Consider the following 25,636-nt stretch of genomic DNA (forward strand, 5'->3'; position numbering starts at 1 on the left):
AATTAACACATTTCTATCAGTCCAGATCAAAGGTAGAACGGTAGAGCTCATACATATATTAAACAATTTCAACACAAATATTGAACAATTTCAAGATTCACATCTTACAAGTGACATCAGTAATTATTCATTGAAGGCATACTCTATACCTAACAGTGAGTTTTTAACCCCGAGAAATTTGAGGGGGGAAAAAAAAGCATAAGAAAGTTTCACTTCATCCAAGAAATATATTGTTTTGAGAGAAATAAAGGTAATTTTATGCCAAAATATTCCAAATTAATATGAGTGTTTAATTCATATTACCACACAGATTGCAGGTCATGAAAATGCTTATAAGAGAGTAAATAACATGTCACAAAATGTAAATGCCACAGCCAAATCAAGTAAATAAACATTTTAATGCCCTTAAAACAATGGGAAAGTTATCAGACAAAAAAATTCAGAAACATACCTTAGTTGAAGCATGAAAACAGGCTAAAAATAAACTTTCAAGGAGTTTTTCATACCTTTAGTTTTGTAAAGACGATTTGATTTATCCCAGTATCCATCTTTACATCATTTCCCTGATTTGATTTATTCTCAAAAAGAATCTAGCTACTAAACAATGAAAAAGATTAAAAAATCAGAAATTTGTATCTGTGCCAAGGAGACAGGTGAACATTTTGTCAGTCCCTGGGGAATCTATTAGAATCAAAAAGGACACCACAGACAACATGTTATTCCACCTGTGCATGCTGCAGGTAAAGACTGGCCCAAATCTTCAATAAAAATATAAAAATAATACACACAGACACACACCCACATCACACTCAAACATTCTTATCGCGATGTATACACCAAACACACAGACTCATGCATAGATAACCACTGCACAGCACACACACACATACACAGTACAACCACACACAACACACCATACATCACATATATACATACTCCTAAATTCCCCAGAGATCACATGACAAAAACTACAATATGTGTTGTCTTCCTTAATTATAGATGAAATGCTGTGGTTTTGGAAAGTCAAGTAGATAATTTTAACTAAAAGTGCATGAATTGTCATTCACAGGAAATGTATTTTATTTTCTACATCTGCATATTAAAGTGATCTAAAGTGTTTTATTCTTGTGATTTTCACAATGCATCTGTAATGTAAGTATCTAGATCAATAGAAGTACACTTTAAAATAAATGATATAGGCAGGTACTCAGTCAATCAGAAAAAGAAGACTTATTAAAGAGATAAATATCATATGGCATCATTTCATGGTTGAGGAATTTTAAAAGCTGTTGGGTTGCAGAGAATTTACAAGCTATATCCGGACATCAAAAGTTACCTTTTTACTGTGTCTTAAAGGCCAGAAGAGTTAATGGAAGTCTTAGAGAGTTGTTTAGGCACTAAAAGAAGTCGTTCAGGCCAAGAATTCCCAGGTGCCAGCTGAAAGGGCAAGTCTTATTCACCAGTTTCCTAAATTATCACAGTCACATCATTTAAGTGAATGTTGACCCAGGCAACTTAGATTAACTGACCGCAATCTAGAACCTAATGTCAACAAATATGATCTAAGGTCCAGGAATCTCCCAAACTAATCTGAGCATTAAGAGTCATCTTGGACATGAAAATAAATATGTTAAGGCTTTTAGAGTCTCTGATTCACTTAGGCTGTGTTGATCTTAGAAATCTTTATTTATAACAAGTTCCTAAGGTAATCATTAACACCAGGCAAATCTGATCACACTGCAAATAGCTGTTATCAGGTGTTTAGCAACAGGATTATGTTATTAGGACCTTTCCCTACAATTCCAGCCCTGGTATATCCTCTTTGTTCATTCTTTCTCTGCTCTACATTTTACTTATTTTTCTACCACTTCTTTCAGTTTGGTTCTGACTGCTAGTTGATCTGATAGATTTTCAACAGCCTCTCAGACTCGCAAAGTTTTTAACTACCTATGCTAAGGAAAATTAACTAAAATTTGATAATGCTGCTTTATACACCCAACAAACTCTCACTAGGTTGCTCTAAAGACAAAAGGGCAAAGCAATGGCAGACAGTTCTCTGAGTGGCCCTGGACCAACCCAGTTGTCCCCAATGCCCTTACTTTTTCGCATGTAGCTCTCAAAATAACCACATCCCAGGATTTGATCTTCTCTCTCCTAAGGCAGAATGACCTTCAAAGTTTTGCCCAATTAGCCGTGTTGCCCCTGAGGGTGGTCTGCCTTTTGGGGTCCCTTAGCTGTGGTGCAAGTGGGGCACATACATTGAAGACTGCATCCATCCTGGGCAGCTTTCTTGAACCTTGGGAGACAAGCTCACGATGGCTCTGAGACTTCTTTTGTCCCTTGATGTGTATTTGTAAGTAGTAATCCACTTTCTACAACTTGATATGTATGACTGTGTTCTGTCTGTCTGGACTCAGGCAACTGGTGAAGCTCTAACCCAAACTGCAGTGGGCAGAAGTGTTTGTACTTTTATTCCTGGATATTGGCATAGTGATGATCTTTGCTAGCTCTTATGAAGGAGAAGTCCTCTCTTGGGATTGATAATTAGGGAAATATCTGTAAGTGATACAGTCAAGACTGCTGGGGATCAGGAGGCATAAAAATACTTATCGTTATTCTTGTCTGTCCAGCATCTGAATCTTCATCATAAATTTGTAAAATCCCTTTCTTTATTAGATAGAGCCTAGGTTTTTTGTTTTGTTTTCTTTTTGTTTTTTGAGACAGAGTCTCATTCTGTTGGTCAGGCTGGAGTGCAATGGTGTGATCTTGGTTTACTGCAGGCTCCACTTCCTGGGTTCAAGTGATTCTCCTGCCACAGCCACCCAAGTATCTGGGATTACAGGTGTGTGCCACCATGCCAGTGTATTTTTAATAGAGATGGGGTTTCACTGTCTTGACCAGGCTGGTCTCCAACTTCTAACATCAAATGGTCTGCCCACCTTGGCCTCTCAAAGTTCTAGAATTACAGGTGGGAGCCACCACACCCAGACCCCTGGTTTTCAATATAGATATTGAAAGTATCAGAGAGTTCACTTTCTAACTTCTCTGTAGCTAGGGCCTAGGCATATGAATCAGGGCCATCCTGTAAGACCCATTCACAATAGTGGAAGTGGTAGTGGCCTTAGAACTTGTGGCTACATCTTGCTTTTAGAAGCATCGGGGACAGCAGTCCTAGCAGAAGCATCCATGTGGTATGTGCAGTGGTCCATTTACTAGTCTCTGGATTACACTTCAATAGTTTCTAATGGAAGAATTTACTGCCCAAGCTTCAGAAGTAAAGATGAAGATTAGTAATTTTCTTTCCAACTCAATATCTCTCATTCTCCTAGGACCTCTGATCTGAGACCTTTCCATCTCATCCTCTGGTAGGTTTCAAAATTGGTTTTGTAAATTGGCCCTTAATTCATTGCATGCAGCAAACAATAAGGGTAAACAAGTGCTAGTGAAAAAATAATTTTTAAAATTTTCAAATGGCAAACTCATAAAACAATAAGCAATTAAAAAGGACTAACTATTACAGCTGTTACTACTGCTAATAACATTTTTTAATTTTTTCAAGTATTATTTATGTATGTTCTTCATATTGATTGTCTATAGTTCACTAATTGTTAATTTTATGCGATTTTATTAAAAATATTGCATTGCTAGAAGTTTCTTGATGTTTTACATATATAGTGTTAATTTAAATTTTCATTTCAAAATGATTTTAATTTGAATTAAAAAGACATCTAAATTGGCAATATCTGAAACTATACTCAGGAGAAACATTCAGTAACAACAATGAGGACACATATATCATAATTTATATTCTGTGCTCATATCCTTCTCTATCCCTCTTTTCCCCCTTTCTCTGTATCTTTCTCTCTCTCTGTTACTGACCCCATTCTCTGACACACACACACACGCGAGTGCTCATGCACACACACACACACACACACACACACACACACACACACACAGCCTGCCTTCAGGAGGTGCAAAGTCTCTCTTCCTATATGGAGTGCCCTCTTGGGCAGCCTATGGTTTTATACTACTGGCTGCAGCTAAATAAAACTGACTAATTGATAACAGAATTAAATGTATACAATAAACCTAAGTTCATATTTTCCTTCTGCTTTTTTCATAATAAAAATATATTTTGATCTCCATCAATCTAACTTCTTTGTCATCTCATAAATGATTCCAAATCTCTCTGGGAAAGAGATTTTATACATAAAATCTCTCACAGCCCCAAACTAGTATGGAACTCTGGGGCAGGCAGGGCATAAAAATATTTGTTTTTTTAATCAGCCTGCCATTATAGAGGAAGGGTGTGTCACTGGTCCCCCTTGTCCTCATGGCCTCTCCTGCTAGCCACTGCTGAGATGCAGCTCTTCCTTTTGTGTGGTTTCCCAGCATTAACAGCAGTGACTGGGTCTTAACAGCATTTAGTCATTGTCCACACAGACAGCCTGTGTGCTGCTCACCCAGAGCCCAGACAGTTACATCCCTTGACTTATTCTATGATATGTCCCCAGCCCTTTTAAAAGGGGGTATAGGAACCTGTGGCTGCGTCTACCACTTCAAGTCATGATGTTTTCTTATTGATCTCAGGACATTTTTCAGAAGCAAATATTCAGTTACTCTGAATCTATGCTCTATGCAGACATTGTTCAGGAGGTTTTCAGTCTTGCTAGACTACATTCTTGAAAATCAATTTCTTTTCTTTTCATTAAACGTATTTTTTTTTTCTGGAAAAGAGTGCTTTTCAAACTGAAAGTTGTAGCTGGTGACGTCAACCTACATACGGTTAAACCAAAATTTAGGAAATAACCCAGAAAACATGACATTTTTCATTGCAGGACCAACAGGATGTTTTCTAAAATGACTGTTTTTGGGGGATTTTTGTTTTGTTTTTGTATTAGGTTGAATTGTTAGGTGAATTCTAACTCTTGGTGCTGGCAAAAAGCTTTTCTCTTTTTTAAAAGGTGATATAGACTACCTTATACTTGAGAATTTAACTCCAGTAATGAGCATATTGGTGAGCGCACAGAGAAATACTCAAAACCATCAGTATTCCCCTATATTACTCTCCTTTGATTATTGTCTTTCCTCTTATCTAGGGGATTCTTGCTGCAGCAGGGTCTGAAATCATTTTACATCTTTCCCCATGCAGTGGTTTATGATGCAAACATTAGATTCTGAATTCTCCAAAATCTTTAAGATATACATATGTGTGTGTAGTGTGTGTGCATCTCCAACAAAAAAATACCAAAAAAAAAAAAAAAAAGATTCTTTTCAAGAATTTTCTAAGAGTACAATAAATGGGCTTTGGCTTTCTGGCCTACTGTCTTGGATTCCATTGAAGCCACTCTGTTTACTTTCCCTAAACTGTAACCTCTCAGTAGAAAAGATACCTAATGGCAAAAGAGAAAAGGGCAGAAGAAAATTTTTTTTAATTCATTCTTTTTCTCTTCATATCCAATAATATTGATTTTGTTCAGACCCTCATAATCTCTCATTTGAAGTTCTCTGAGGGCCTCCTTCTAATATTACAGTGTTCATACTCAAACCGAGTGATTATATTATTCCCACTGTCACAAAGGCCAAGGGGATTGTCTGAGTCCATTCCATGCTGCTATGACCAAGACTGGATAATTTATAAAGAAAGAGGTTTAAATGACTCACAGTTCCACATTGTTTTGGAGACCTCAGGAAATTTACTAACATGGTAGAAGACACCTCTTCACAGAGTGGCAGGAGAGAGAATTTGGGTCCAGCAAAGGGAGAACCCCTTTAAAAAACTGAAATCTTGTGATAACTAACTCACTATCACATGAACAGGATGGGGAAAACTGCCCCTGTGATTCAATTCTCTTCACTTGGTCCCTCCCACAACATATGGGGACTATGGGAACTATAATTCAAGATGAGATTTGGGTGGGGACAGCCAAACCGTATCAGGGATAGATATCTATACCTTGAAAATCGGATCTTGTCACTTCTTCTAATTAGGTTATTTATTATTAAAGAACACACTACCCCAAGACTTAGTGTTTTAAAACAATTACTTTTTAAATAAAATATTCTAATATTATTGGTCCCAAATTCAGGCAAGGCTGAGGTAAGTGATTCTCATTTACATCTAATGGTGGTGGCATTCACTGTGGGCTTTTTAAGAGATGTTCTAATCTAGAGAACCCCAGCCATTGTCATTCACATGTCATTCACCTGTCTACATCAGGGTGAAGAAAACAGAAAGACTGGGCTTAGCTGGGATTATCAGCCAGAGCATCTGGGAGAGGACTTTTCTGCATAGTCAGACTTCTTTCAGAAAGGCTTGGGCTCCCAGAAAGTGTCCCAAGAGATTGGAAGTGGATACTAACAATCCATTAATGCCTGGGCCCCAAAACTGGCACATACATTCTGCCACATTCCTCTCATCAAACTGTCACTAAGGCCAGCATAGATTCACGAGGAGTGAAATTAATATACTCTACTTCTGAAATAGGAAGAGTGACAAAAGATTTTAATTATCTTTTATCTACCACCTCACCACTCTGCTCAAAATAACTTTTCTATTTATCTTTTTAAAGAAATTGAAAATGTTTATGATCTGGCCAACTTGTCTCACAACCTCTTTTCCTAAATTTTTGTATTTCAGAAATCTTGAAGTTTCCAAAATTTGTTTAAAAAACACTTGGTCATACACTATTATAAATAGTTTACATGCATAGATTCATGATAACTCTATGATGCAGTTCATATTTTATAAATGAGGAAATAGAGGGTTAGAAAGTTTACATAACTTTTCCTAAGTTTTCACTTAGTAAGTTGTCGAGTTACATTTGAGCCTAAAAACTGTCGTCCCAAAGTCCTGGCGTGTAACCATTACTATTGGCTGATAAAAAGTCTCTTTCTTCTGACTATACATATGTTTTCCTCTCTCTTGGCTCATCCATGCAGCAAAAGCAACACAGTTTTTTAAATATCAGCTTAGTTAACACCTCCTCTCTTAGATGTCTTTGCATGTACATCTAGTTAAGCAATGACTGTGTTTTCTGCTTATAAGTTTTGCCTGTTTGCACAGTAGCAGGCAGCATATTTGTCCTCTAATTTCCATACTCCAATTTCAGCACAGTGCCAGACACGTGATTTATGCTCTGTAATTACTTATGTAAAAAAAAAAAAATGAATGACTAGAGATGTCTCAGTGAGTGGCCCTTTCACTCTGTACTGTGAAAGCTGACACATGCTTGAACAAGTTTTATGCCATTCTGTTCATACTAGAACATATTTTAAGAATACCTATAAGGAGATGGACAAATATTCTCCTGTGGTCTGAATCATAATATATATATTTTATAAATCTTATTAATTTTCTCTCATGCTAGTCATACTTAAAGTGTTCAGTTTTGAAGAGAAAGTTTTATTTTAGGAGCTCCCATTTCATGTGAAGAGATCATAAATGTCGTACGTTTCTAGCCGAGGTTTCACAGTGAGACATTGACTCTATAAAAATTCAGTGGCATTGGAGAATACTAGGAATATTATTACAGTTAGGGTGGCTATCTGGAGAATGAGCTAAGTATAAAAGAAAATCCATATTTAATTAAAACTAAAATTGCAGGGCATATTATGTGTAAGAAAGAAATGATATACATGCATGGTATTCATTTAATGCTTAATGAGAACATCTGGTCATATTTCTAGGTTTTAAATTTAGACTGCATTGTAGGGAAAGGCCTTTTTTCCCACAGGCTACAATAGAAAGTCAAAGCTTAAATGATATAATGAGTAGATTTATGCAATTCAATTGTGGTGTCTCTAAACCTTAACATAAAATTATACTGCAGAGGATGAAAGGTGCTCAAAGAAGACAGAAACCAATATTTATCTGGTAATCAAGAAGCTATAGATAAAGTGCAAAGAATGCATAATGCAGACAAACTCCTACCAGATTATTTCTTTTGGTCAGTAGTCCTGAATGAAGAAATGGAAAATTTAACAGTTTAGTGACAACAAAAAGAGAAAAGAGAGCTCACAGAATTACATTCCCAAAGTAGTGATTTTTTTTTTGTAACTTGTACTTAGCTAACTGTATATGTGTGCAACATTATAGACACATCTTTACCGGGACAAACTTAATAGAAATGCCTGGGAATATCCAGATGGGACTTTTGAAATAATCTATCAAATAAGTAGTGTTAATTCATGGTACAAATAAAATTAGTGGTGGCAAAGATAATGGATTTTTAAATATTATGGGAGATAAAAATATTTTAAATTATTTGTTTAAAAAGTTCAATATAAAAAAAATAAAATTTGTTATCATGTAATGAAGGTGACTTTTACTTTAGTAAAGAAGATATACAAAGAAAAAAGTAAAAATGTTTCTGTATTTATGTTTACACAGAATAATTTTCCAGTGGAGTCTGTACTGAAATACTCTTATATTTTATATGTTTAGATCAATGCATAAATTATACAATCAATTTAAAATCATAATCTTAATAACCAAGAACTAGAATAATTAAGGGAAAGACACTAATGTTATTATTCATTCTTTAAGTAACCATCTTTCTCTTTAAATTTTAAATAAAAAGTTTATTAAAATAACTGTATAATTATAAAAAATATCTAGTTAAAAAATGCTTATGGTATGTTAAACAAATGAAATACATAATTAGCACTTATTTTGGTTAAGATAAACATACTTAGACCAATTATTGTTCATATTTTTTCACTTAGCAATTCAGTGTATTTTAGGAAATAACTTGCATGAATTCAGAATTTTATCTTATTTTATTGTATTGAATGAAGGATTTTACAAATTACTTTTCAAATTAAGTTTTAGGGTTCCTGTCCTTTGCCAATTGTTTAACTTTAAACAGAATGAAATGTTTTCTTTATTTTAGAAAGTCCATAAAAATCTAACATTTCAAAGTATTATTTTAGTTCTTTTAATCAGAATATATTTGGCTAGACACTATTTAACAGTAATAAAATAGACATCTTCTTCTACCACATTTACATGAAAAATAATCAAAACAGACTACTTATACTTAATCATACCTTTGCTCTTTTCTTTAAAAGAGATGAAAAATTGATAAGAAAATAAGTGCCACATCCACTGATCATGGCTATTTTATTTAGATACATTTTATTTAGATAAAATAGCCCCTATAACCACCACAGAAGTAGTTGCTCAATAAATATTTCTTGAAAGTTGAAGTGAATAAATGACATAAGTAAGGAATTCTGATTAAATTCTATAAAACAATTTTAAGGAGCTTAAAATGAGGTCTGCAAAATACCAGGCTTTTGACAAGGGTGGCTGGCTATACTGGTTCGCTTAAAGGTATGGTTAAACTTTGCAAGTTCTCAGTAAGAATGTTTTTCTCAGGTCACTTATTACTACAAAGGTTTATCATTGGGGAAATGATTTAGTGAAAATTATTATTATTATTATTTGCTGAAAGTGTTAGTTTCATTAGTCAAGTGTTTCATTGCAAAGTCTCTTCTATGATGTCTGCTTGCATCCGTTTCTATATTAGTGTCTCAAGGTTGAAGATCTTGTCTCCAGGGTTTTGGGCAGTCTTTTGGACAGTGGATTGATTGCCTACTTGTGCAAGTCCCTTTCAAAATACACCTTTATATACACCTCTAAAAGCTTCATTAGGTTATATCCTGGCCTGAAAAATTCTCTATTTCTTAAAATTACTTTATATATTTTCAAGTATGTACAATTAATGTTGCTCTTTTTACATCATTTTTGATTGTAGATAGAATTTTTCTTATTTTATTGTGGGTTAATGACTTATTTCTTTCTTACATGAAGGAGAGAGAGAGAGAGAGAAATGGAGAAAGGACAGAGGTAGGCACAGAGAGACACACACATATACAGAGAGAGAATGCATATATTAATATACACTTACTCATATACAATTTGGCAGGGGTTTGGGAACATAGTAAAGTTTATATTTATATATTATATATTATGCCATGGAAGTTGAGGGAACTGCAACCTGCATGAAGAAATTCAGTATCTACTGAAGAAGGAAGACGGGAATCTAAAAGAGCAAAGGAGAAACATGAAAAGAACACAGCAAAGGAAGCCTCTCCTGCGATATCATGGAACCAAAGTGTTCTGTAGTCAAGCACCACATTTTCTTTCTTCCAGAAATTTAAAATGTATTTCCTCCCTGCAACACCGCATCTTAACATTTTCCATTTTCAGAAAATTTCTGAGTATTCAGGAACAAAGAACATATGTAGATATTTTTTGGCCAAAGATCAAGACAGACTATACTTTCCTTGCCAAGACCCAACTTAACCAAAAGTAGCGTATGAGAGCTTTAGAACTCCAAGGGACAGGTATTAATCCAAATAAATGTTCAGTAAAATCTCTTTATTCTCTTACTCAAGTTTAATTAAATAAAAATCAGATATTAATTTGTAATAATTGTTCAGGTATTTTTCTATTCAAACAGCTTTAAAGCTCTAAACAGAATGGGAAACCACTTTCTGTCTTCTGTCCTAGCAAGGACTTTTGTTCTTTTGAGCTCCAAAAATGAGACAAGGTCACCATTTTGCCTCCTTTTGTTGCCTATTCCGTACTCATGATTGTTTGGCATTGGTAACACTCAATTATAATGTTGCCTTGTTCATTTCAGGAAATGAAAAGTTTCCTTTGTTCTTTTAACAAATATACTACAAAGCAACAAGCATATATATTTTCTCCCATGTTGGTCAATGTCTTACAAAGAAAAGATTTATTATGTGTAGATTCACTTTTTCTTGTTACATACATTATTTCAAGTGTGATATATCATGCTCTCATCTTTATTTTTTTAACTTTTAAGTCCAGGTTTGTTACACAGGCAAACCTGTGTTATAGAGGTTTGCTGTCCAGATTATTTTATCATTCAAGTATTAAGCATAGCATTCACTAGTTGCTTTTCCTGATCCTCTTTCTTCTCCTACTCTCCACCCTCTGACAGGCCCGGGTGTCTGTTGTTTCCTTCCAGCTGCCCATGTTCACATCATTTAGCTCTCACTTGTAAGTGAGAACAAATACCATGATATTTGTTTTCTGTTCCTGTGTTAGTCTGCTAAGAATAATGGCCTCCACTTCCATTAATGTTCCTAAAAAGGACATGATCTCATTCTTTTTTTATGGCTCCATAGTATTCCATGGTATATATGCACCACATTTAAAAAATCTAGTCTACCTAATGGTGGTTTACAAATTATGTGTTCACAAAGGAATAAATTATTTTCTCATAAGAAATGCTCGAGAATTCCCCTCCATCCATTGAGATGGGACCATTCAAGAAGATCCCTGCCACAAGGGTTTGGAGATAAAAGAAAAAATTACACAGCTTGTCTAACTCCTGCATTTACGTTTCAATAAATTAGTAAATGGTGTCTATCACCCAAGACAAACTTAATGTGATTGAGTCGATTACCAAGCAATCGACTAAGTAGAAATTAAGCCACATTTATTTGCTGTACAGAATCTGATTCATTATGAGTGAAATGATGACATAAAGGAGAAAGAAAACTGAAAAGAAAGAAGAAACAGTGCTAAATATGAACATCATCTGTTGCTACCAGGATAACTGAAGACAAATAAATCTACCACATCAGGCGTCCCCAAACTTTTTACACAGGGGTCAAGTTCACTGTCCCTCAGACCGTTGGAGGGCCACCACATACTGTGCTCCTTTCACTCACCACCAATGAAAGAGGTGCCCCTTCCTGAAGTGTGGCGGGGGGCTGGGTAAATGGCCTCAGGGAGCTGTAGTCTGGGGATGCCTGTACCACATTAATAACCAAAGGTAACAGTAAAAACCATGTGGAAAAAAATCCGAACTACAAATGACTTGAATATTTATCACACAAAGCCTTTTATTTTCCTTTGTTGGTAATAATAAAATATTATTAATAATAATAGTAACAAAACATAACAATTTTCAGCCGTTTTGTAAAGCAACCACAGAAGAAAATATCTGTGAATTATTATAAGAATGCAGGACTCATTCACTAGATCTTGCTCTCTTTGTTGGACTGTCTCAGGTTCACAGAGTTCTACTTTGTGGGGGAAACTCCTTGTATATACATCATTTTATATGCCACAGTCTTCCAAAATTGGGACAGAATTTCATTTCCTATTTTCCTCTGTGCATTTGACCATATCATCATTTCCAACAAATGTGTTACCCTCAAGAAAACTATTATCATCTGAAGAAAGATGGCATATCAACCTCTAACATCACCTAAAAAGAATTTTAAGATTCTGTCAGTTTACAAAATGGCTATTTAATATTTTCTGCTAAATTACATTTGAGATTATAGACTAAAAAATAAAAAAAATAAAGATTCTCTAAATTGGAAAATAATACAATTAAATTAATAAATATTATTTATAGTCAATAGTATACTAACAACATAGGCTATTGTGTTTATTTCTATTAAGCCTACATGACGGACTCTGGGCCAGACGTTCTCATTGTTAACATGGAAACACTGCTTCAATACAAATAGTATCTGTTGGATGGCAGATGGTGGAACTTAGGAATATACCAGTGATGCTGCCTTTTCCTTTTTATCCTTCAGAAAGTCAATACTGAATGATAAAAGCTTTTTCTATAACTACTATATGCATAACTTTAGGAACTAGAATCAGCATAACCAAAATTGTGAATAAGTCATTCCTTCTCTCATGGAGTGAATATTGAAAGACACATGGTTTGGCTCTGTCTCAACCAAAATCTCATCTTGAATTGTAGTTCCCATAATCTCCATGTGTCATGGGAGAGACCCAGTAGAAGGTAATTGAATCATGGGAGTGGTTATGCTCTTGCTGTTCTCATGACAGTGAGTTCTCATGAGATCTGCTGGTTTTATAAGTGGCTTTCCATCCTTTTTTCATTACATGAAAAAGGATGTGTTTGCTTTCCCTTCCACCATGATTGTAAGTTTCCTGAGACCTTCCTAGCCATGCAGAACTGAGTTAATTAAATCTCTTTCCTTTAAAAATTACCCAGTCTCAGGTACGTCTTTATTAGCAGCATGAGACTAAACTAATAGGGTAAATTAGTACTGCAGAGAGTGGGGTGTTGCTGTAAGGATATCCAAAAATGTGAAAGCGACTTCAGAGCTTGGAGGGCTCAGAAGAAGACAGAAAAATGTACAAAAGTTTGGAAATTTTTAGAGACTTGGAGGGCTCAAAAGACAGGAATATGTATGAAAATCTGGAACTTCCAGCTGGGTGTGGTAGCTGATGGCTGTTATCCCAGCACTTTGCGAAGATGAGGCAGGAAGATCACCTGAGGTCAGGAGTTCAAGACCAGTTTGGCCAACATGGTGAAACCCCATCTCTACAAAAATAAAAAAATTAGCCGGGCATGAGTGTGGGTGCCTGTAATCCCAGCTACTCAGGAGGTTGAGGAGGGAGAATCATTTGAACCCAGGAGATGAAGGTTGCAGTGAGCCAAGATTGCACCATTGCACTTCAGCCCGGGCAACAGAGTGAAACTCTGTCTTTAAAAAAAAAAATAAGGACACATGGACACAGGGAGGGGAGCGCTACACACTGGGGTCTGTTGTGAGGAAACAGAGGAGGGACGGCAGGGTGGGGAGGTGGGGAGAGATAGCATGGGAAGAAATGTCAGATATAGGTGAAGGGGAGGAAGGCAGCAAATCACACTGCCATGTGTGTACTTATGCAACAATCTTGCATGTTCTTCACAAGTACCCTAAAACATAAAATGCAATTTAAAAAAAAATAATAAATAAATAAATAAAAAGTTTGGAACTTCCTAGAGATTTGTTGAAAGGTTTGACCAAAATGCTGATAGTAATATGGACAATGAAGTCCAGGCTGAGGTGGTCTCCCATGGAGATGAGGAACTTTTTGGGAACTGAAGTACAGATCACTCTTGCTACTCAAAGAGAATGGCAGCATTTTGCCCTGGCGCTAGACATCTGTGGAACTTTGAACTTGAGAGATAATTTAGGGTATCTGGTAGAAGTTTCTACACAGCAAATTGTTCTACAGGAAACAGAGCATAAAAGTTTAAAAAATTTATAGTCTGACATTGCACCAGAAAGAAAACCCCATTGTCTGAGAAGAAAATCAAGGTGGCTATAGAAATTTGTATAAATAATAAGGAGCCAAATGTTAGTTACCAAGCCAATAAGGAAAATTTCTCCAGGGCATGTCAGAGACCCTCACAGCAGCCCCTCCTATCACAGGCCCAGAGGCCTAGAAGGAAAACATGGTTTTGTGTTTCAGGCCCAGGGCTCCTGCTGTATGCAGCCTTGGGACACTGTGCCCTGCATGGCAGCTGCTTCAGTTCTAGCTATGGCTAAAACATACAGTTCAGGCCATTACTTCAGAGAGTAAAAACCCCCTGCCTTGGTGACTTATATGTGGTTTTTAGTCTGCAGGTGCATAGAAAACAAGAACTGGGGTTTGGAAATCTTTGTCTAGATTTCAAAATATGTATGGAAATGCCTAGATGTCCAGGCAGAAGTTTGCTTCAGCAGCAGATCCCTCATGGAGAATGGATGCTAGGGCACTGCAGAAGAGGAATTTGGGGTTGGAAACCTCACACAGAGTCCCCACTGGGGCACTGCCTCGTGGGGCTGTGAGAAAAGGACCACGTCCTCCAGACCTCAGAATGGTAGATCCACTGACAGCTTGCACTGAGGGCCTGGAAAAGCCACAGACACTCCACGGCAGCCCATGAAAGAATCTGGGAGTGGAGCTATATCCTGCAAAATCACAGGAGTGGAGCTGCCCAAGGCCATTGGAGCACACTTCTTGCTTCAGCATAACCTGATGCGAGACACAGAGTCAAAGGATATTATTTCAGAAGTTTAAGGTTTAATGACTGCCCTATTGGATTTTGGACTTGCATGGGCCCCTTTATTTTGGCCAGTTTCTCCCATTTGAAATGTGAGTATTTGCCCAATGCCTGTACCCACATTGTATCTTGGAAATAACTAACTTTTTTTTTTATTTTACAGGCTTACAGATAAAAGGGACTTGACTTGTCTCAGGTGAAACTTTGAGTTAATGCTGGAATGAGTTAAGACTTTGTGGGACTTTTGGAAGGACAACATTGTGTTTTAAATTGTAAGGAAATAAGGTTTGGGTAGGTCCAGAGCAGAATGCTATGGTTTGGCTGTGTCCCTACTGAAATCTCATTTTGAATTATAGCTCTCATAATCCCTATGTGTCATGGGAGGGACCTGGTGGGAGGTAATTAAATCATGGTGTTCTTGTGATAGTAAGTTCTCATGAGATCTGACGGTTTCATAAAGAGCTCTTCCCCCTTTTGCTTGGCACTTCTCTCTCTTGCCACCATGTGAAGAGTACATACTTGCTTCCCCTTCCACCATGATTGTATGTTTCCTGAGACCTCCTCAGCCATGCAAAACTGAGTCAATTAAACTTATTTCCTTTTATAAATGACCCAGTCTCAGATATTTCTTTATAGCAGCATGAGAACAGACTAATACAAGACCCAAACTCTTTCTCTACACATAAATATATCAGAAGGGAAGAAATAGTTTCTCACCCTACAAAGAATTACAGGTAGCATGTAGTAAGCCCTTACCATAAGCTAAATACCTTCTATAAGAGCCTTAAGCAACTTGTACTTTTATACACTCTGCTATAGAATCAGTATTCCCCTCTACAGTCTACTCAAAGACAAACAACTATAAATAGTAAAGAGTCATCTCTTATCAATAATTCCAAATCAATATGTACCACGTCTGTAATCTGAATTTTTCCCACACCACTCCACAGAAATGGTTCTCACTAAGGGCACCAGTAAAATTACTCATTGCCAAAACCAGTAAGTAACTATTTTTCTTTCATTTGGAGTACATCATAGAATGTGCTCCTATTAATTTCTCTAGTTGAAAATTTATTCTCTTTTGGTTTTCATGACAGCAGCACTTTTTGCCCCATTTCATATACTGGGAGGCTACTTGTCAATCTTATTTAAGGAGTTCACTTTCTTGTACATTTCTAAAATATTGGAAGAACCCTGTAATACTTTGTCGGCTTAACCTGGGAACTATTACCTATATGTTGATGATTATTCTCAGATCTACATATCCAGGTCATAACTTTTGTATGATCTTTGAATCAATTTACATAACCACTATGTTATATCACTACTTGATACTCACAAAATCATCACAAATATGAAATGTCACAAATAACATTAGCCTTTGAAACTTACTTGCCCTGCCTCTAGTCCATACACTTAGCCCAGTGAATGAAAACATCATTCATGCATTTGGCCAAGAGAGATTTTTGGAGGGTTATTGCTTTTCCCTTACCAAATATTTTGCCTGTGTCTTGTTAATGTTCAGCCTCCCACATTTTATATAAGGCACTCTTAACACTGTGCCGTCTTAATCCTAATGTCCTTCTAGAAATTCTTCTAAGAGGTAGCAGTTGTATACTTGAATATGTAAAGTAACAAGTTGATGCTGTTCAGACAATCAATATCTAGAAAACATCCTCTGTAGTCAGTAATTTTGACACAGAATTAAACTCAATGTGAAATAGTCCAGGGTATATCTATATGGAACAGAAGTTGTTACATTTTTTTGAGAGAAAAACAAAACCAAAATATTTTTTAACTTATTGGGGAGTTGTAAGAATATTGGCAATGAAGAAACCTGAGTTTATAAGAAATTAAGCAAAAGTCCAAACAACTTTACCAAAAACTTAAAATTCAGACTTTCTTTGACACTGAAACTAGGCTTCCAAACCAAGACATAAATTAAATGTAAGAAGTCATGCCTTATTAAGAAAAGATGAAGTTATCACACTATTTATCTTTATTCTTTAAAGCTTTTTTAAAAAAATTATCTTTGAGCACATTGCTTGAAGTTTAATTTTAACTGGTTTTTAAAGGTTATCCAATTCTTTGGATATAAAGTTACATGTATTCTAATATCTAATACCTGGGGACCTATTCACTGCCATCTGGTGTCAATGTAATCAAATTGCACTGGCAGATCCTCAGACTTAACACATTTTTTTTATCTCTTATGAGTTGAAATTGCAAAAATAAATATGCAAAGAGACAAGTTTGACATTAAACATTCTACTACACTCAAAAGTATTATGAGTTTAAGCAAAGACAGACAATTAAATTATTTTCTTGTAGTGCTTTACAATGAAGCACCAGTACAGTGAAGTAATATTTATGTTATTGAAAGGCGGTGGCACAGTAAATCCAAATTCATTGCCAAATAAACTGAAGATCAAAACAATCAACCAAGCTTCACTGGTAATAAATTGAAAGTCAGTGGAGCACAAAATGTATTACTGTTAGAATTAATTTTGGCACAAAATGGGTTGTTGAGTTTTCCCCTTTTCTTAAGGCAAATCAACCCCAAGCAAATAGTTAATAGACTTGAAAGGTAAATTCAATCTGCTCATGATATTCTGATGAAATTCCAATTTTATATTTGATTTTTAAGTACAATGCAATCATTTGGACTCCATTTTAAATCTATTTTGGAGAAATTTTTACCCCGGTTCATGATCAAATTGCATCTTACAAAGTCTATTGAATTGCATATAAAACTTTTTCACACGTTTACCAAAAGCTTTTCATTTTCCAATACCTACCAAAAGTTTTTAGGGACCAGGAGCTAGTCAAATCTCTGATTATAATAAGCTAAATTAATATTTTGTAGACTTCTGTGATTTAAAGTTTACTAACAAAATTAAAGTATGTCAGAGGAAGTTGTTTAGATACTGAGAGTGTATAGCCATACAATATATGAAGCCAAATGAAGAATCCTCACGTTTTTAGGATACTGTGCAAGTGTAGAAATGAGAGAGCTAAGCTCAGATACTACGGCAAACTGAAGATTCTGGTAGAAATTGCAGAGATGAGGCAAGTTTATCGCTCTACTGCTACTGGTTATCACCAGACTTTAATTGCTTCTAGTATATTTCCTTTTGCTCACTTAAGACTAGCATTTGAGCAGTGCCAGTTCTAAAGACACTCCGTGACTTAATTTTTTACCTTTAACAAAAACTGTATCCATTGATGAGGAGGGCTCTATGTGTTTTCATTTGGAGATGATAATTTCCTCTAATATCTAAAATAATAGACATACTTTTTATCTACTGAACTTTAAATAAATGAATTATAAAAAATTTATTATTAAATATAAAATAGTCTAATAGAATAATCTATAGAGAAGGTTTTATTTATTTATTTATTTATTTATTTATTTATTTTTCTAATCTTCCTCTGACACAGTCTGGTCACATCTCTTTTACAAAGACTGTCTGCAGAAGTAGAGATTTCCAAGGACAAAACTCAGTTTCTTATTGAACCCAAGTTCCTTAGGTCCATAAAAATCACATAAGAGTGATGCTATGTCTTAAAGTTCATAGATGTGCAATATGGGTCATAAATTGTCTTTGTGCACCTCACAAAACCCAACAGAAGAAACCATGAGTCTCTCAGAAATAGTTTCATGACATTACACTGACTAGGCTAGCCTCTCCAATTTACTATCAGTAGTAGAGAGAGCATTCAGTTATCAGTGGGAGAATGTTTAGGTTTTTAAAAAATCATTTTGAGAAATTAAAACTGTTATTCAAAAATTCCTAAATATTATAATGAGAGTAATTGCTAGATAAGTATATCTATTTCCAGAGTTGGGAGAGAGTTTCATTCAATATTATCATTCAGAATGAGGTAACTAACTTGTTGAAGCCCATATGGTGGCAGATTCAGAATTTTACCTTTAATTTCATAAATGACACAAAGATTGCTCTTAGGTACAAAACATTGTTCATGCAGTAAACTTCATTCTGAGCATATTTTAAGAATTTGGTAGTACCTGATTTTTCATAATAAAAATTCATAACAGATATACTTTTGCTTCAAAATTATTTTCTCTCATAGTCTAAAACTGAATCAATTGCCTATAAATCTTCATCAGGTACAGAAAAGATCACTACATTATATAAATCCATTTGTAAATTATTCATAATTTTCTTTATTCATATCTGTGAGGTTAAAGCTGCTGCTTGATCCATGTGAGAGTTGATGTCCATGGTTACATTAGGATATAGTTTAGTCTTGTTAAAGGTAGATAGCAAGGTGTGTTCACTGATAATGGTACTACAATAAGTCATAAATAATCCTCATAAAGAATAATCTATTTTAAAAAGTACTTCTGGTTTTCCTCAGAATATGATTATTATGGTAAGACAGAGTAAGTAAATTTAAGTATCTGTACCTACAAGGTAGGTACTATTAATCAGGGGCTTTATTGACTTGGTAAAATGACGTCTTAAAAATAAGTCTACACTCTTGTGATAGTGATGATCATGATGACAGCTACCAATAATAAGATGGAATTTGTCTTGCTCACTTATGGATAAATTTCCATATGTTTATCTTGGTGTGAATTACAAGCAATCACTTGAACCATAAATAAATAGATATCTAGAAATAATATAAAATATTCCTAATAACTGATATTGCTACCAATTGCTGACAAATGTTGGTAGGCATAATTTTTATAAGAATTGTTGACATTTCATAGCATTTCAAAATTCCTTATTTTGAACAAAATAATTTATAGAATGTATATGAAAGGTATGCTTTTTAGTATACAATGCAAGAAATGACCAAATTTCTTGCATTTTGATCCTTTATTCAATTTGTCCATACTTTAAATGTTTTAAGGAGAGTAAAAATGATTGAAGTGAGTAAAAGAGTTCTGAGAACTCATCCAAATAATGCTAATAGGGCATTAGAGGAAAGATCAAATAGACTACTATTGAAATAAAAGCCTAAATAGAAGGAAGTTGAACAAAGAGCCTTGGAAAATAAAAGATTAGAAGTGAGATAAAGAGAAAAGTAGTATAAGGCTAATCAAATCATATACTTGATTCAAATAACCAAGAAGGTTTTATCAGTGTAGAAGGGTACAACATAGAAAAATGGTCTTATAACTGACTCTTGCAATAAACTTACATTCTGTTCTTATAGAACATCTACTTTTCATTCCCATCTGACAAAAAATGTACATCGTATTCTACAGGCTATCAACAAATCATTTTGACAGACTCTGTATGTATATTCCTAAGGCTGTATTTGATCACTTTGCTCTCTTAAGAGTTTGAACATTATACACTTTAAGTGTCATACTTGAAAAACAAATTAATATGCTTACAATGAAATCTAAGTTAATTAAATTCTTAAAACATATTAAGTACCCATTTAAAACTGCTGTAATGACATATGTTATATGTCATACAACATACAACATATTTTCAAGCATAAAGGTATGTAATTATAAGTGCCATTCTTTGGTGTTCTGATAGCACATTTTAACTCCTACTTATATGAGATCTGTTGCTAGAATGTGATGCAGACTTTAATAAATGCAGCTATGAAAAATTTCCCCATTCTCCAAATGCCTTTCTCTCATGTTTGACAGATGCTCTTTATCTTACTACAGAACAAGTCCAAGGATGAGATCTACTTTAATTTGGTGTCATCGGTTGTAAGAATCACCTCGTCATATCATTTGTCATTGCTGTGTTTGCTGTGAATGTTACAGGTTAACTTTAAACATGGTTTTTAATAATTGATTTTTATGAAACTTTTGATTTTATCTAATAAGTGATACAAAATTTTTACTTCCTTCATTAACCAGTAAGGCAGCAACTGCTTTTCTTTTTTCATAATAATTTATAAATATTTTGTCAATGTGTTATTTTTGTGCTGTGATCAGCATTTCTTTAAGATGAAAAACATTTGTCAATTGTTTTTAGTCTTGAAATCACAAAATGTCATTTTATTATTTGATCCCTGAGTAGAAAAAGTCATATCCCAATATTTCAGCCAAAAAAAACCCCGAGTTGTTAGTTGACATATATGTATAATGATATAAAATTTCACTGGTAACAATATTTCAGTTATTATCTTACATTGTTCTCTACCCAATAATAGGTGGTCTCCATTTGGATGTATCCCTCACTCAATAATTTTAATAGAATCTCTTTCAGCTTGGTTAAATATGGTTCATATTCCAGCATCCTCAAGATTTACTATAAATATATAGAATACACATCTTAAATAAAATAAAATTCATTCACTCTGCCATTCTTTCTCTGATCCACTTGACACTGAAACACAAATATTCACATGTGCACACACACACTCACATTTATTGAGGAGAAAAAATAATACATAAACAAAAGAAAATAGAATGATACAATATCAGAATTGATAAGTTCAGCAAATACACTAAAAGAGAATGATGTAATAGAAAGTGATTGGGAAAGAGGTAATTTAAACTAAATAGTAACGGCATTTTTGAGGAGGATTAAGTTATGTTAAGACTGGTATAATTTATCATTGTGAAAAGTGCTGTGAGAACATACAAGAGCACATGTATTTATGGTCGAATGATTTCTTTTCCATTGAGTATATATCCAGTAATGGAACTGCTGGGTTGAATGGTAGTTTTGTTTTAAGTTATTTGAGAAACTCTCCAAACTTCTTTCCACAGTGGCTGAATTAATTTGCATGGAATTACCCTAGAAGTTCACCAATGGTGGATTGGATATAGAAAATGTAACACACATATACTATGGAATATTATGTAGTCATAAAAATAAAAGAATCACGTCTTTGCAGCAGCATGGATGCAACTGGGGACCATTATCATAAGTGAATTAGGAGAGAATTAGGGCAGGAACAGAAAACCAAATACCACATATTGTCGGGTATAAGTGGAAGCTAAGCACTGGGTACATGTGGATATAAAGACGGGAACAATAGACGCTGGGAACTACTAGAGAGGGAAGAGAGGGAATGAAGGAAGGGCTGGAAAACTTCCATTGGACACTATGCTCATTACCTGAGTGACAGGATCATTTGTACCGCAAGCCTCAGCATCACTCAATATACGCATGCAATAAACCTGCACATATGCCCCTTGAATCTAAAACTTGAAATCATTAAAAAGAAAAAGACTGGTATACCACAAAGAGTTTATGAAACAAAAATCTGATGACAGTGTGTTACAAATTAAACACAGACACAGACACAGACACACACACACACACACACACAGAGCAAAAACAGAAGTTTTAAATGAATAACATAATTTTAATAAACAAATAAATATGATATAAATAATGCAAAGTAAAAGTTCTGTCTTCTTTTAGCACTTGATCTTCTTAAAAGGTACTTGCTTTGCAATGCATCTGGAAATATTTTGTGAATCTGTGCTATCTGAATGCAGTAGAGAAAACTTAGCTCTTAATGTAGGTAAGAGTCTTTCATTCTATTTCTGATTATAATATTAAAAGCTGTTGTTGTTCCCATCTTTGTGTATTTACATTGGTATGACTGTCATGTCACCACTTTTCTCCTGTCTTTCAAGTTGCACTAAACCTGAAGTTTTCCTAAAAACACTTGTAGCTGGAGAATGTTTCACATTTCATGGCATTAGACTCCTGCAAGCACGATTAAAAGGCATTCTGTTGTCATCACTTGCATTCACCTCATTACAAGAAAACTACAGATGAAGGTAGTTTATAAAATAGTATATAAATGTTTAAAATATGAGCAAACATATAAATGTAACATATAGATAAAATACATCATGAACAATTGTGTTTCATATTTAAAAAGTTGATTTTAACACTTGAACATAGAGAGATGCACTTCATTATATCAATGCATAAAAGTGAAAAATACTCATGTGATTATCTCAACAGATACAGAAAAGGAATTTGAGAAAAATTGACCATCCTTTGTGATCATCATTTTCAACAAACAACCAACAGAGGAGAGCTTCCTCAAGTTGACGAGGCACATCTACGCATTACCAAAAGGTAATATGTTTAATGATGAAACACTGAATGTTTTCTCCAAAGATATAGAAGAAGAGAAGAATGTCTCACCAATTCTATTCAGCATTGTTGTGGAGATTCTATACATTACAATAAAGAAAGTGGAAAGAAAAAGGAAGAAAAGACATGGATATTAAAAAGAAGTAAAAATATTTATTTACAGACAACTTGATCCTCTATTTGCAAACATCCTTAAAAATCTATAAAAATTCCACTGAAGTTAATTATGTGAGTTGAGCAAAATCACTGGCGACCAGACCAATCAATTGCATTTCTATACAATAGATAATAACAATCAGAAATTAAAACTAAAACAACCATTTATAAAATAAAATACTTAAGGATAAATATTGGCAGAATTTATACACTGCAAACTACAAAAACTGATGAAAGCTTTAAAGAATAATTAATAAAATAAGGTATAGACCATGTTTATGTGTTTAAGCAAAGATTTTTATATGAGAGATAGTATTTTTAATTGCTAAATTGGAAATAAGCAAAATTAAAACATCTGGTCTTTGTAACACACCATATAAAGGTAAAACTGTCAGCTGAGAGAAAATATTCTTAAAACACATGTCTGACTTAGGACTCGTATTCAGAATGTAAACAAATCCTTACAGGGTATTAAGAAGACAACAAGCATTCCAATTGAAAAGGCAAAACTATCTGAACAATTACTTCAGAAAGAACAGTACAGATGGCAAATAGGCATATAGAAAATATAATCAACAATATTGTCATTAGGGAAATATAAATCAGAACTACTATTCAATACCTGCATACAAAAATTATCCATCCTATTAGAATGGATACATTTTAAAGTAAAACTGACAACTTCAAGCTCAGGCACGTATGTAAAGTAACAGGAAATAGTAGTGCATAGCTGGTGAGAATGTAAAATGGTATGGTAACTTTAGAAAATGATTTGCAGCTTCTGATAAAGTTGGATTTATGCTTGCAATATAATGTAGTAAGCCTATTTCTATTTATACAAGACAAATAAAAACAAACGTTCTCTCAAATAACTCTATATGTGTTTATAGCAGCTTTGTTCATAATATACAAAAATTGAGAGTTCCTATAACTGGTGTATGAATAAGCAAAATTGTGGTACATTCATACAGTGGAATACTACTCAGCAATAAAATGGAACAAACTATCAATACATTAAGAACATGGTTTCCCGCCCCAAACTATAAAAACCCTGCAAGACAACCTAGGTTGCAGAGAAAAGGGAATGCTTATATACTGTTGATGCGAGTGTAAATTAGTTCAACTATCAGGGAAAGCAGTGTGGTGATTCCTCAAAGAGCTAAAAACAGAACTACCTGTCAACCTGCAATCCCATTACCGTGTATGTACCCAAAGGCATATAAACCTTTCTACCACAAAGACACATGCAGGTGAACAAACACTGTAGCACTATTCACAATAGTAAAGACATGGAATCAACCGAAATGTCCATCAGAATGGATAAAGAAAATGTGGTACGTATACACCTTGGAATACTATGCAGCCATACAAATGAATGAAGGCATATCTCTTACAGGAACATAAATGGAGTTGGAGGCCCATTATCTTTAGCAAACTAGTGCAGAAACAGAAAACCAAATACTGTATGCTCTCACTTTTAAGTGAAAACTAAATGATGAAAACTCATTAATGCAAAGTGAGAAAAAAACCAACAGTGGACCCTATTTGAGGGTGAAGAATGAGAGAAGAGGTTCAAAAACCTAACTATTGGGTATTCAGTTTAGTGCCTGAATGACAAAATAATATGTACGACAAGCCCCTGTGACATGAGTTTACCTATATAAATTAATTAATTCATGAATAAATAAAAACATATATTAATTTATTTTAGGTAACAATGAACCTAAAATAAAAGTGTTTTAAAAAGAAATAAATGTATAAGGATTGGAATGATTAAAAAATAATTTTGGTTTGCCTAAGCTGGTTGTGTACATTAAAAATATCAAAACAAAGAAAATATATGACAAAGATAAATGCAAAAATCAATTGTGCTTATCTATACTATCAATAAAGAATTAGAAAACATAAGAAAATATAAGATTTACAGTAGCAGCAAAATATAAATGGTACCAGAGAATAAGCTACCTATATAACTATGGTTTATTTCTTCTTCTTGGCAATCTTTCCTCTAACCTCATTTTCTCAATTTGGCCTAATTTGATGATCTCATTTAAAATTCCACATCTTGCACTTCTCATCCCCCCATTCTATTTAGTTTTATTTTTCTCTATTTTTTTCATTTATTGCCTTCTAACAGACTTATAATAATTATTTATTGCCCATTCCTACATCTTCTGTCTGCAGGAATATAGGTATTTTTTGTCTGCTTTGTTTACTCTTGTATTCCTAAAGCCTGGAACCTGGTAAGTGTACTACATACCTAGTATGCCATAGATGCTCAGTAAGTATTTATTGAATAAATTGATTGAAAATTAAAGAAAACATGTTTTTTAAGTGCATTATCCTAAGAGAAGAATGCCAGACATAAAAGGCTACATAATGTATCATTCCATTTATATAAACTCTACAAGAGGCAAAAATACAGAGGAAAAAAATCCTATCAATGGTTGTCACCAGGAGCAAGGGTAGCAGAAGATGTCTAACTAACTAGGAGCCTTGAACAGATAATGTGAGGTGTTAAAAATGTTCTCTAGTTTGACTAAGGTTGCAGTTACA

The sequence above is a fragment of the Saimiri boliviensis genome, chromosome 16 (assembly GCF_048565385.1).
Source record: "Saimiri boliviensis isolate mSaiBol1 chromosome 16, mSaiBol1.pri, whole genome shotgun sequence".
NCBI classification, from domain to species: Eukaryota; Metazoa; Chordata; class Mammalia; order Primates; family Cebidae; genus Saimiri; species Saimiri boliviensis.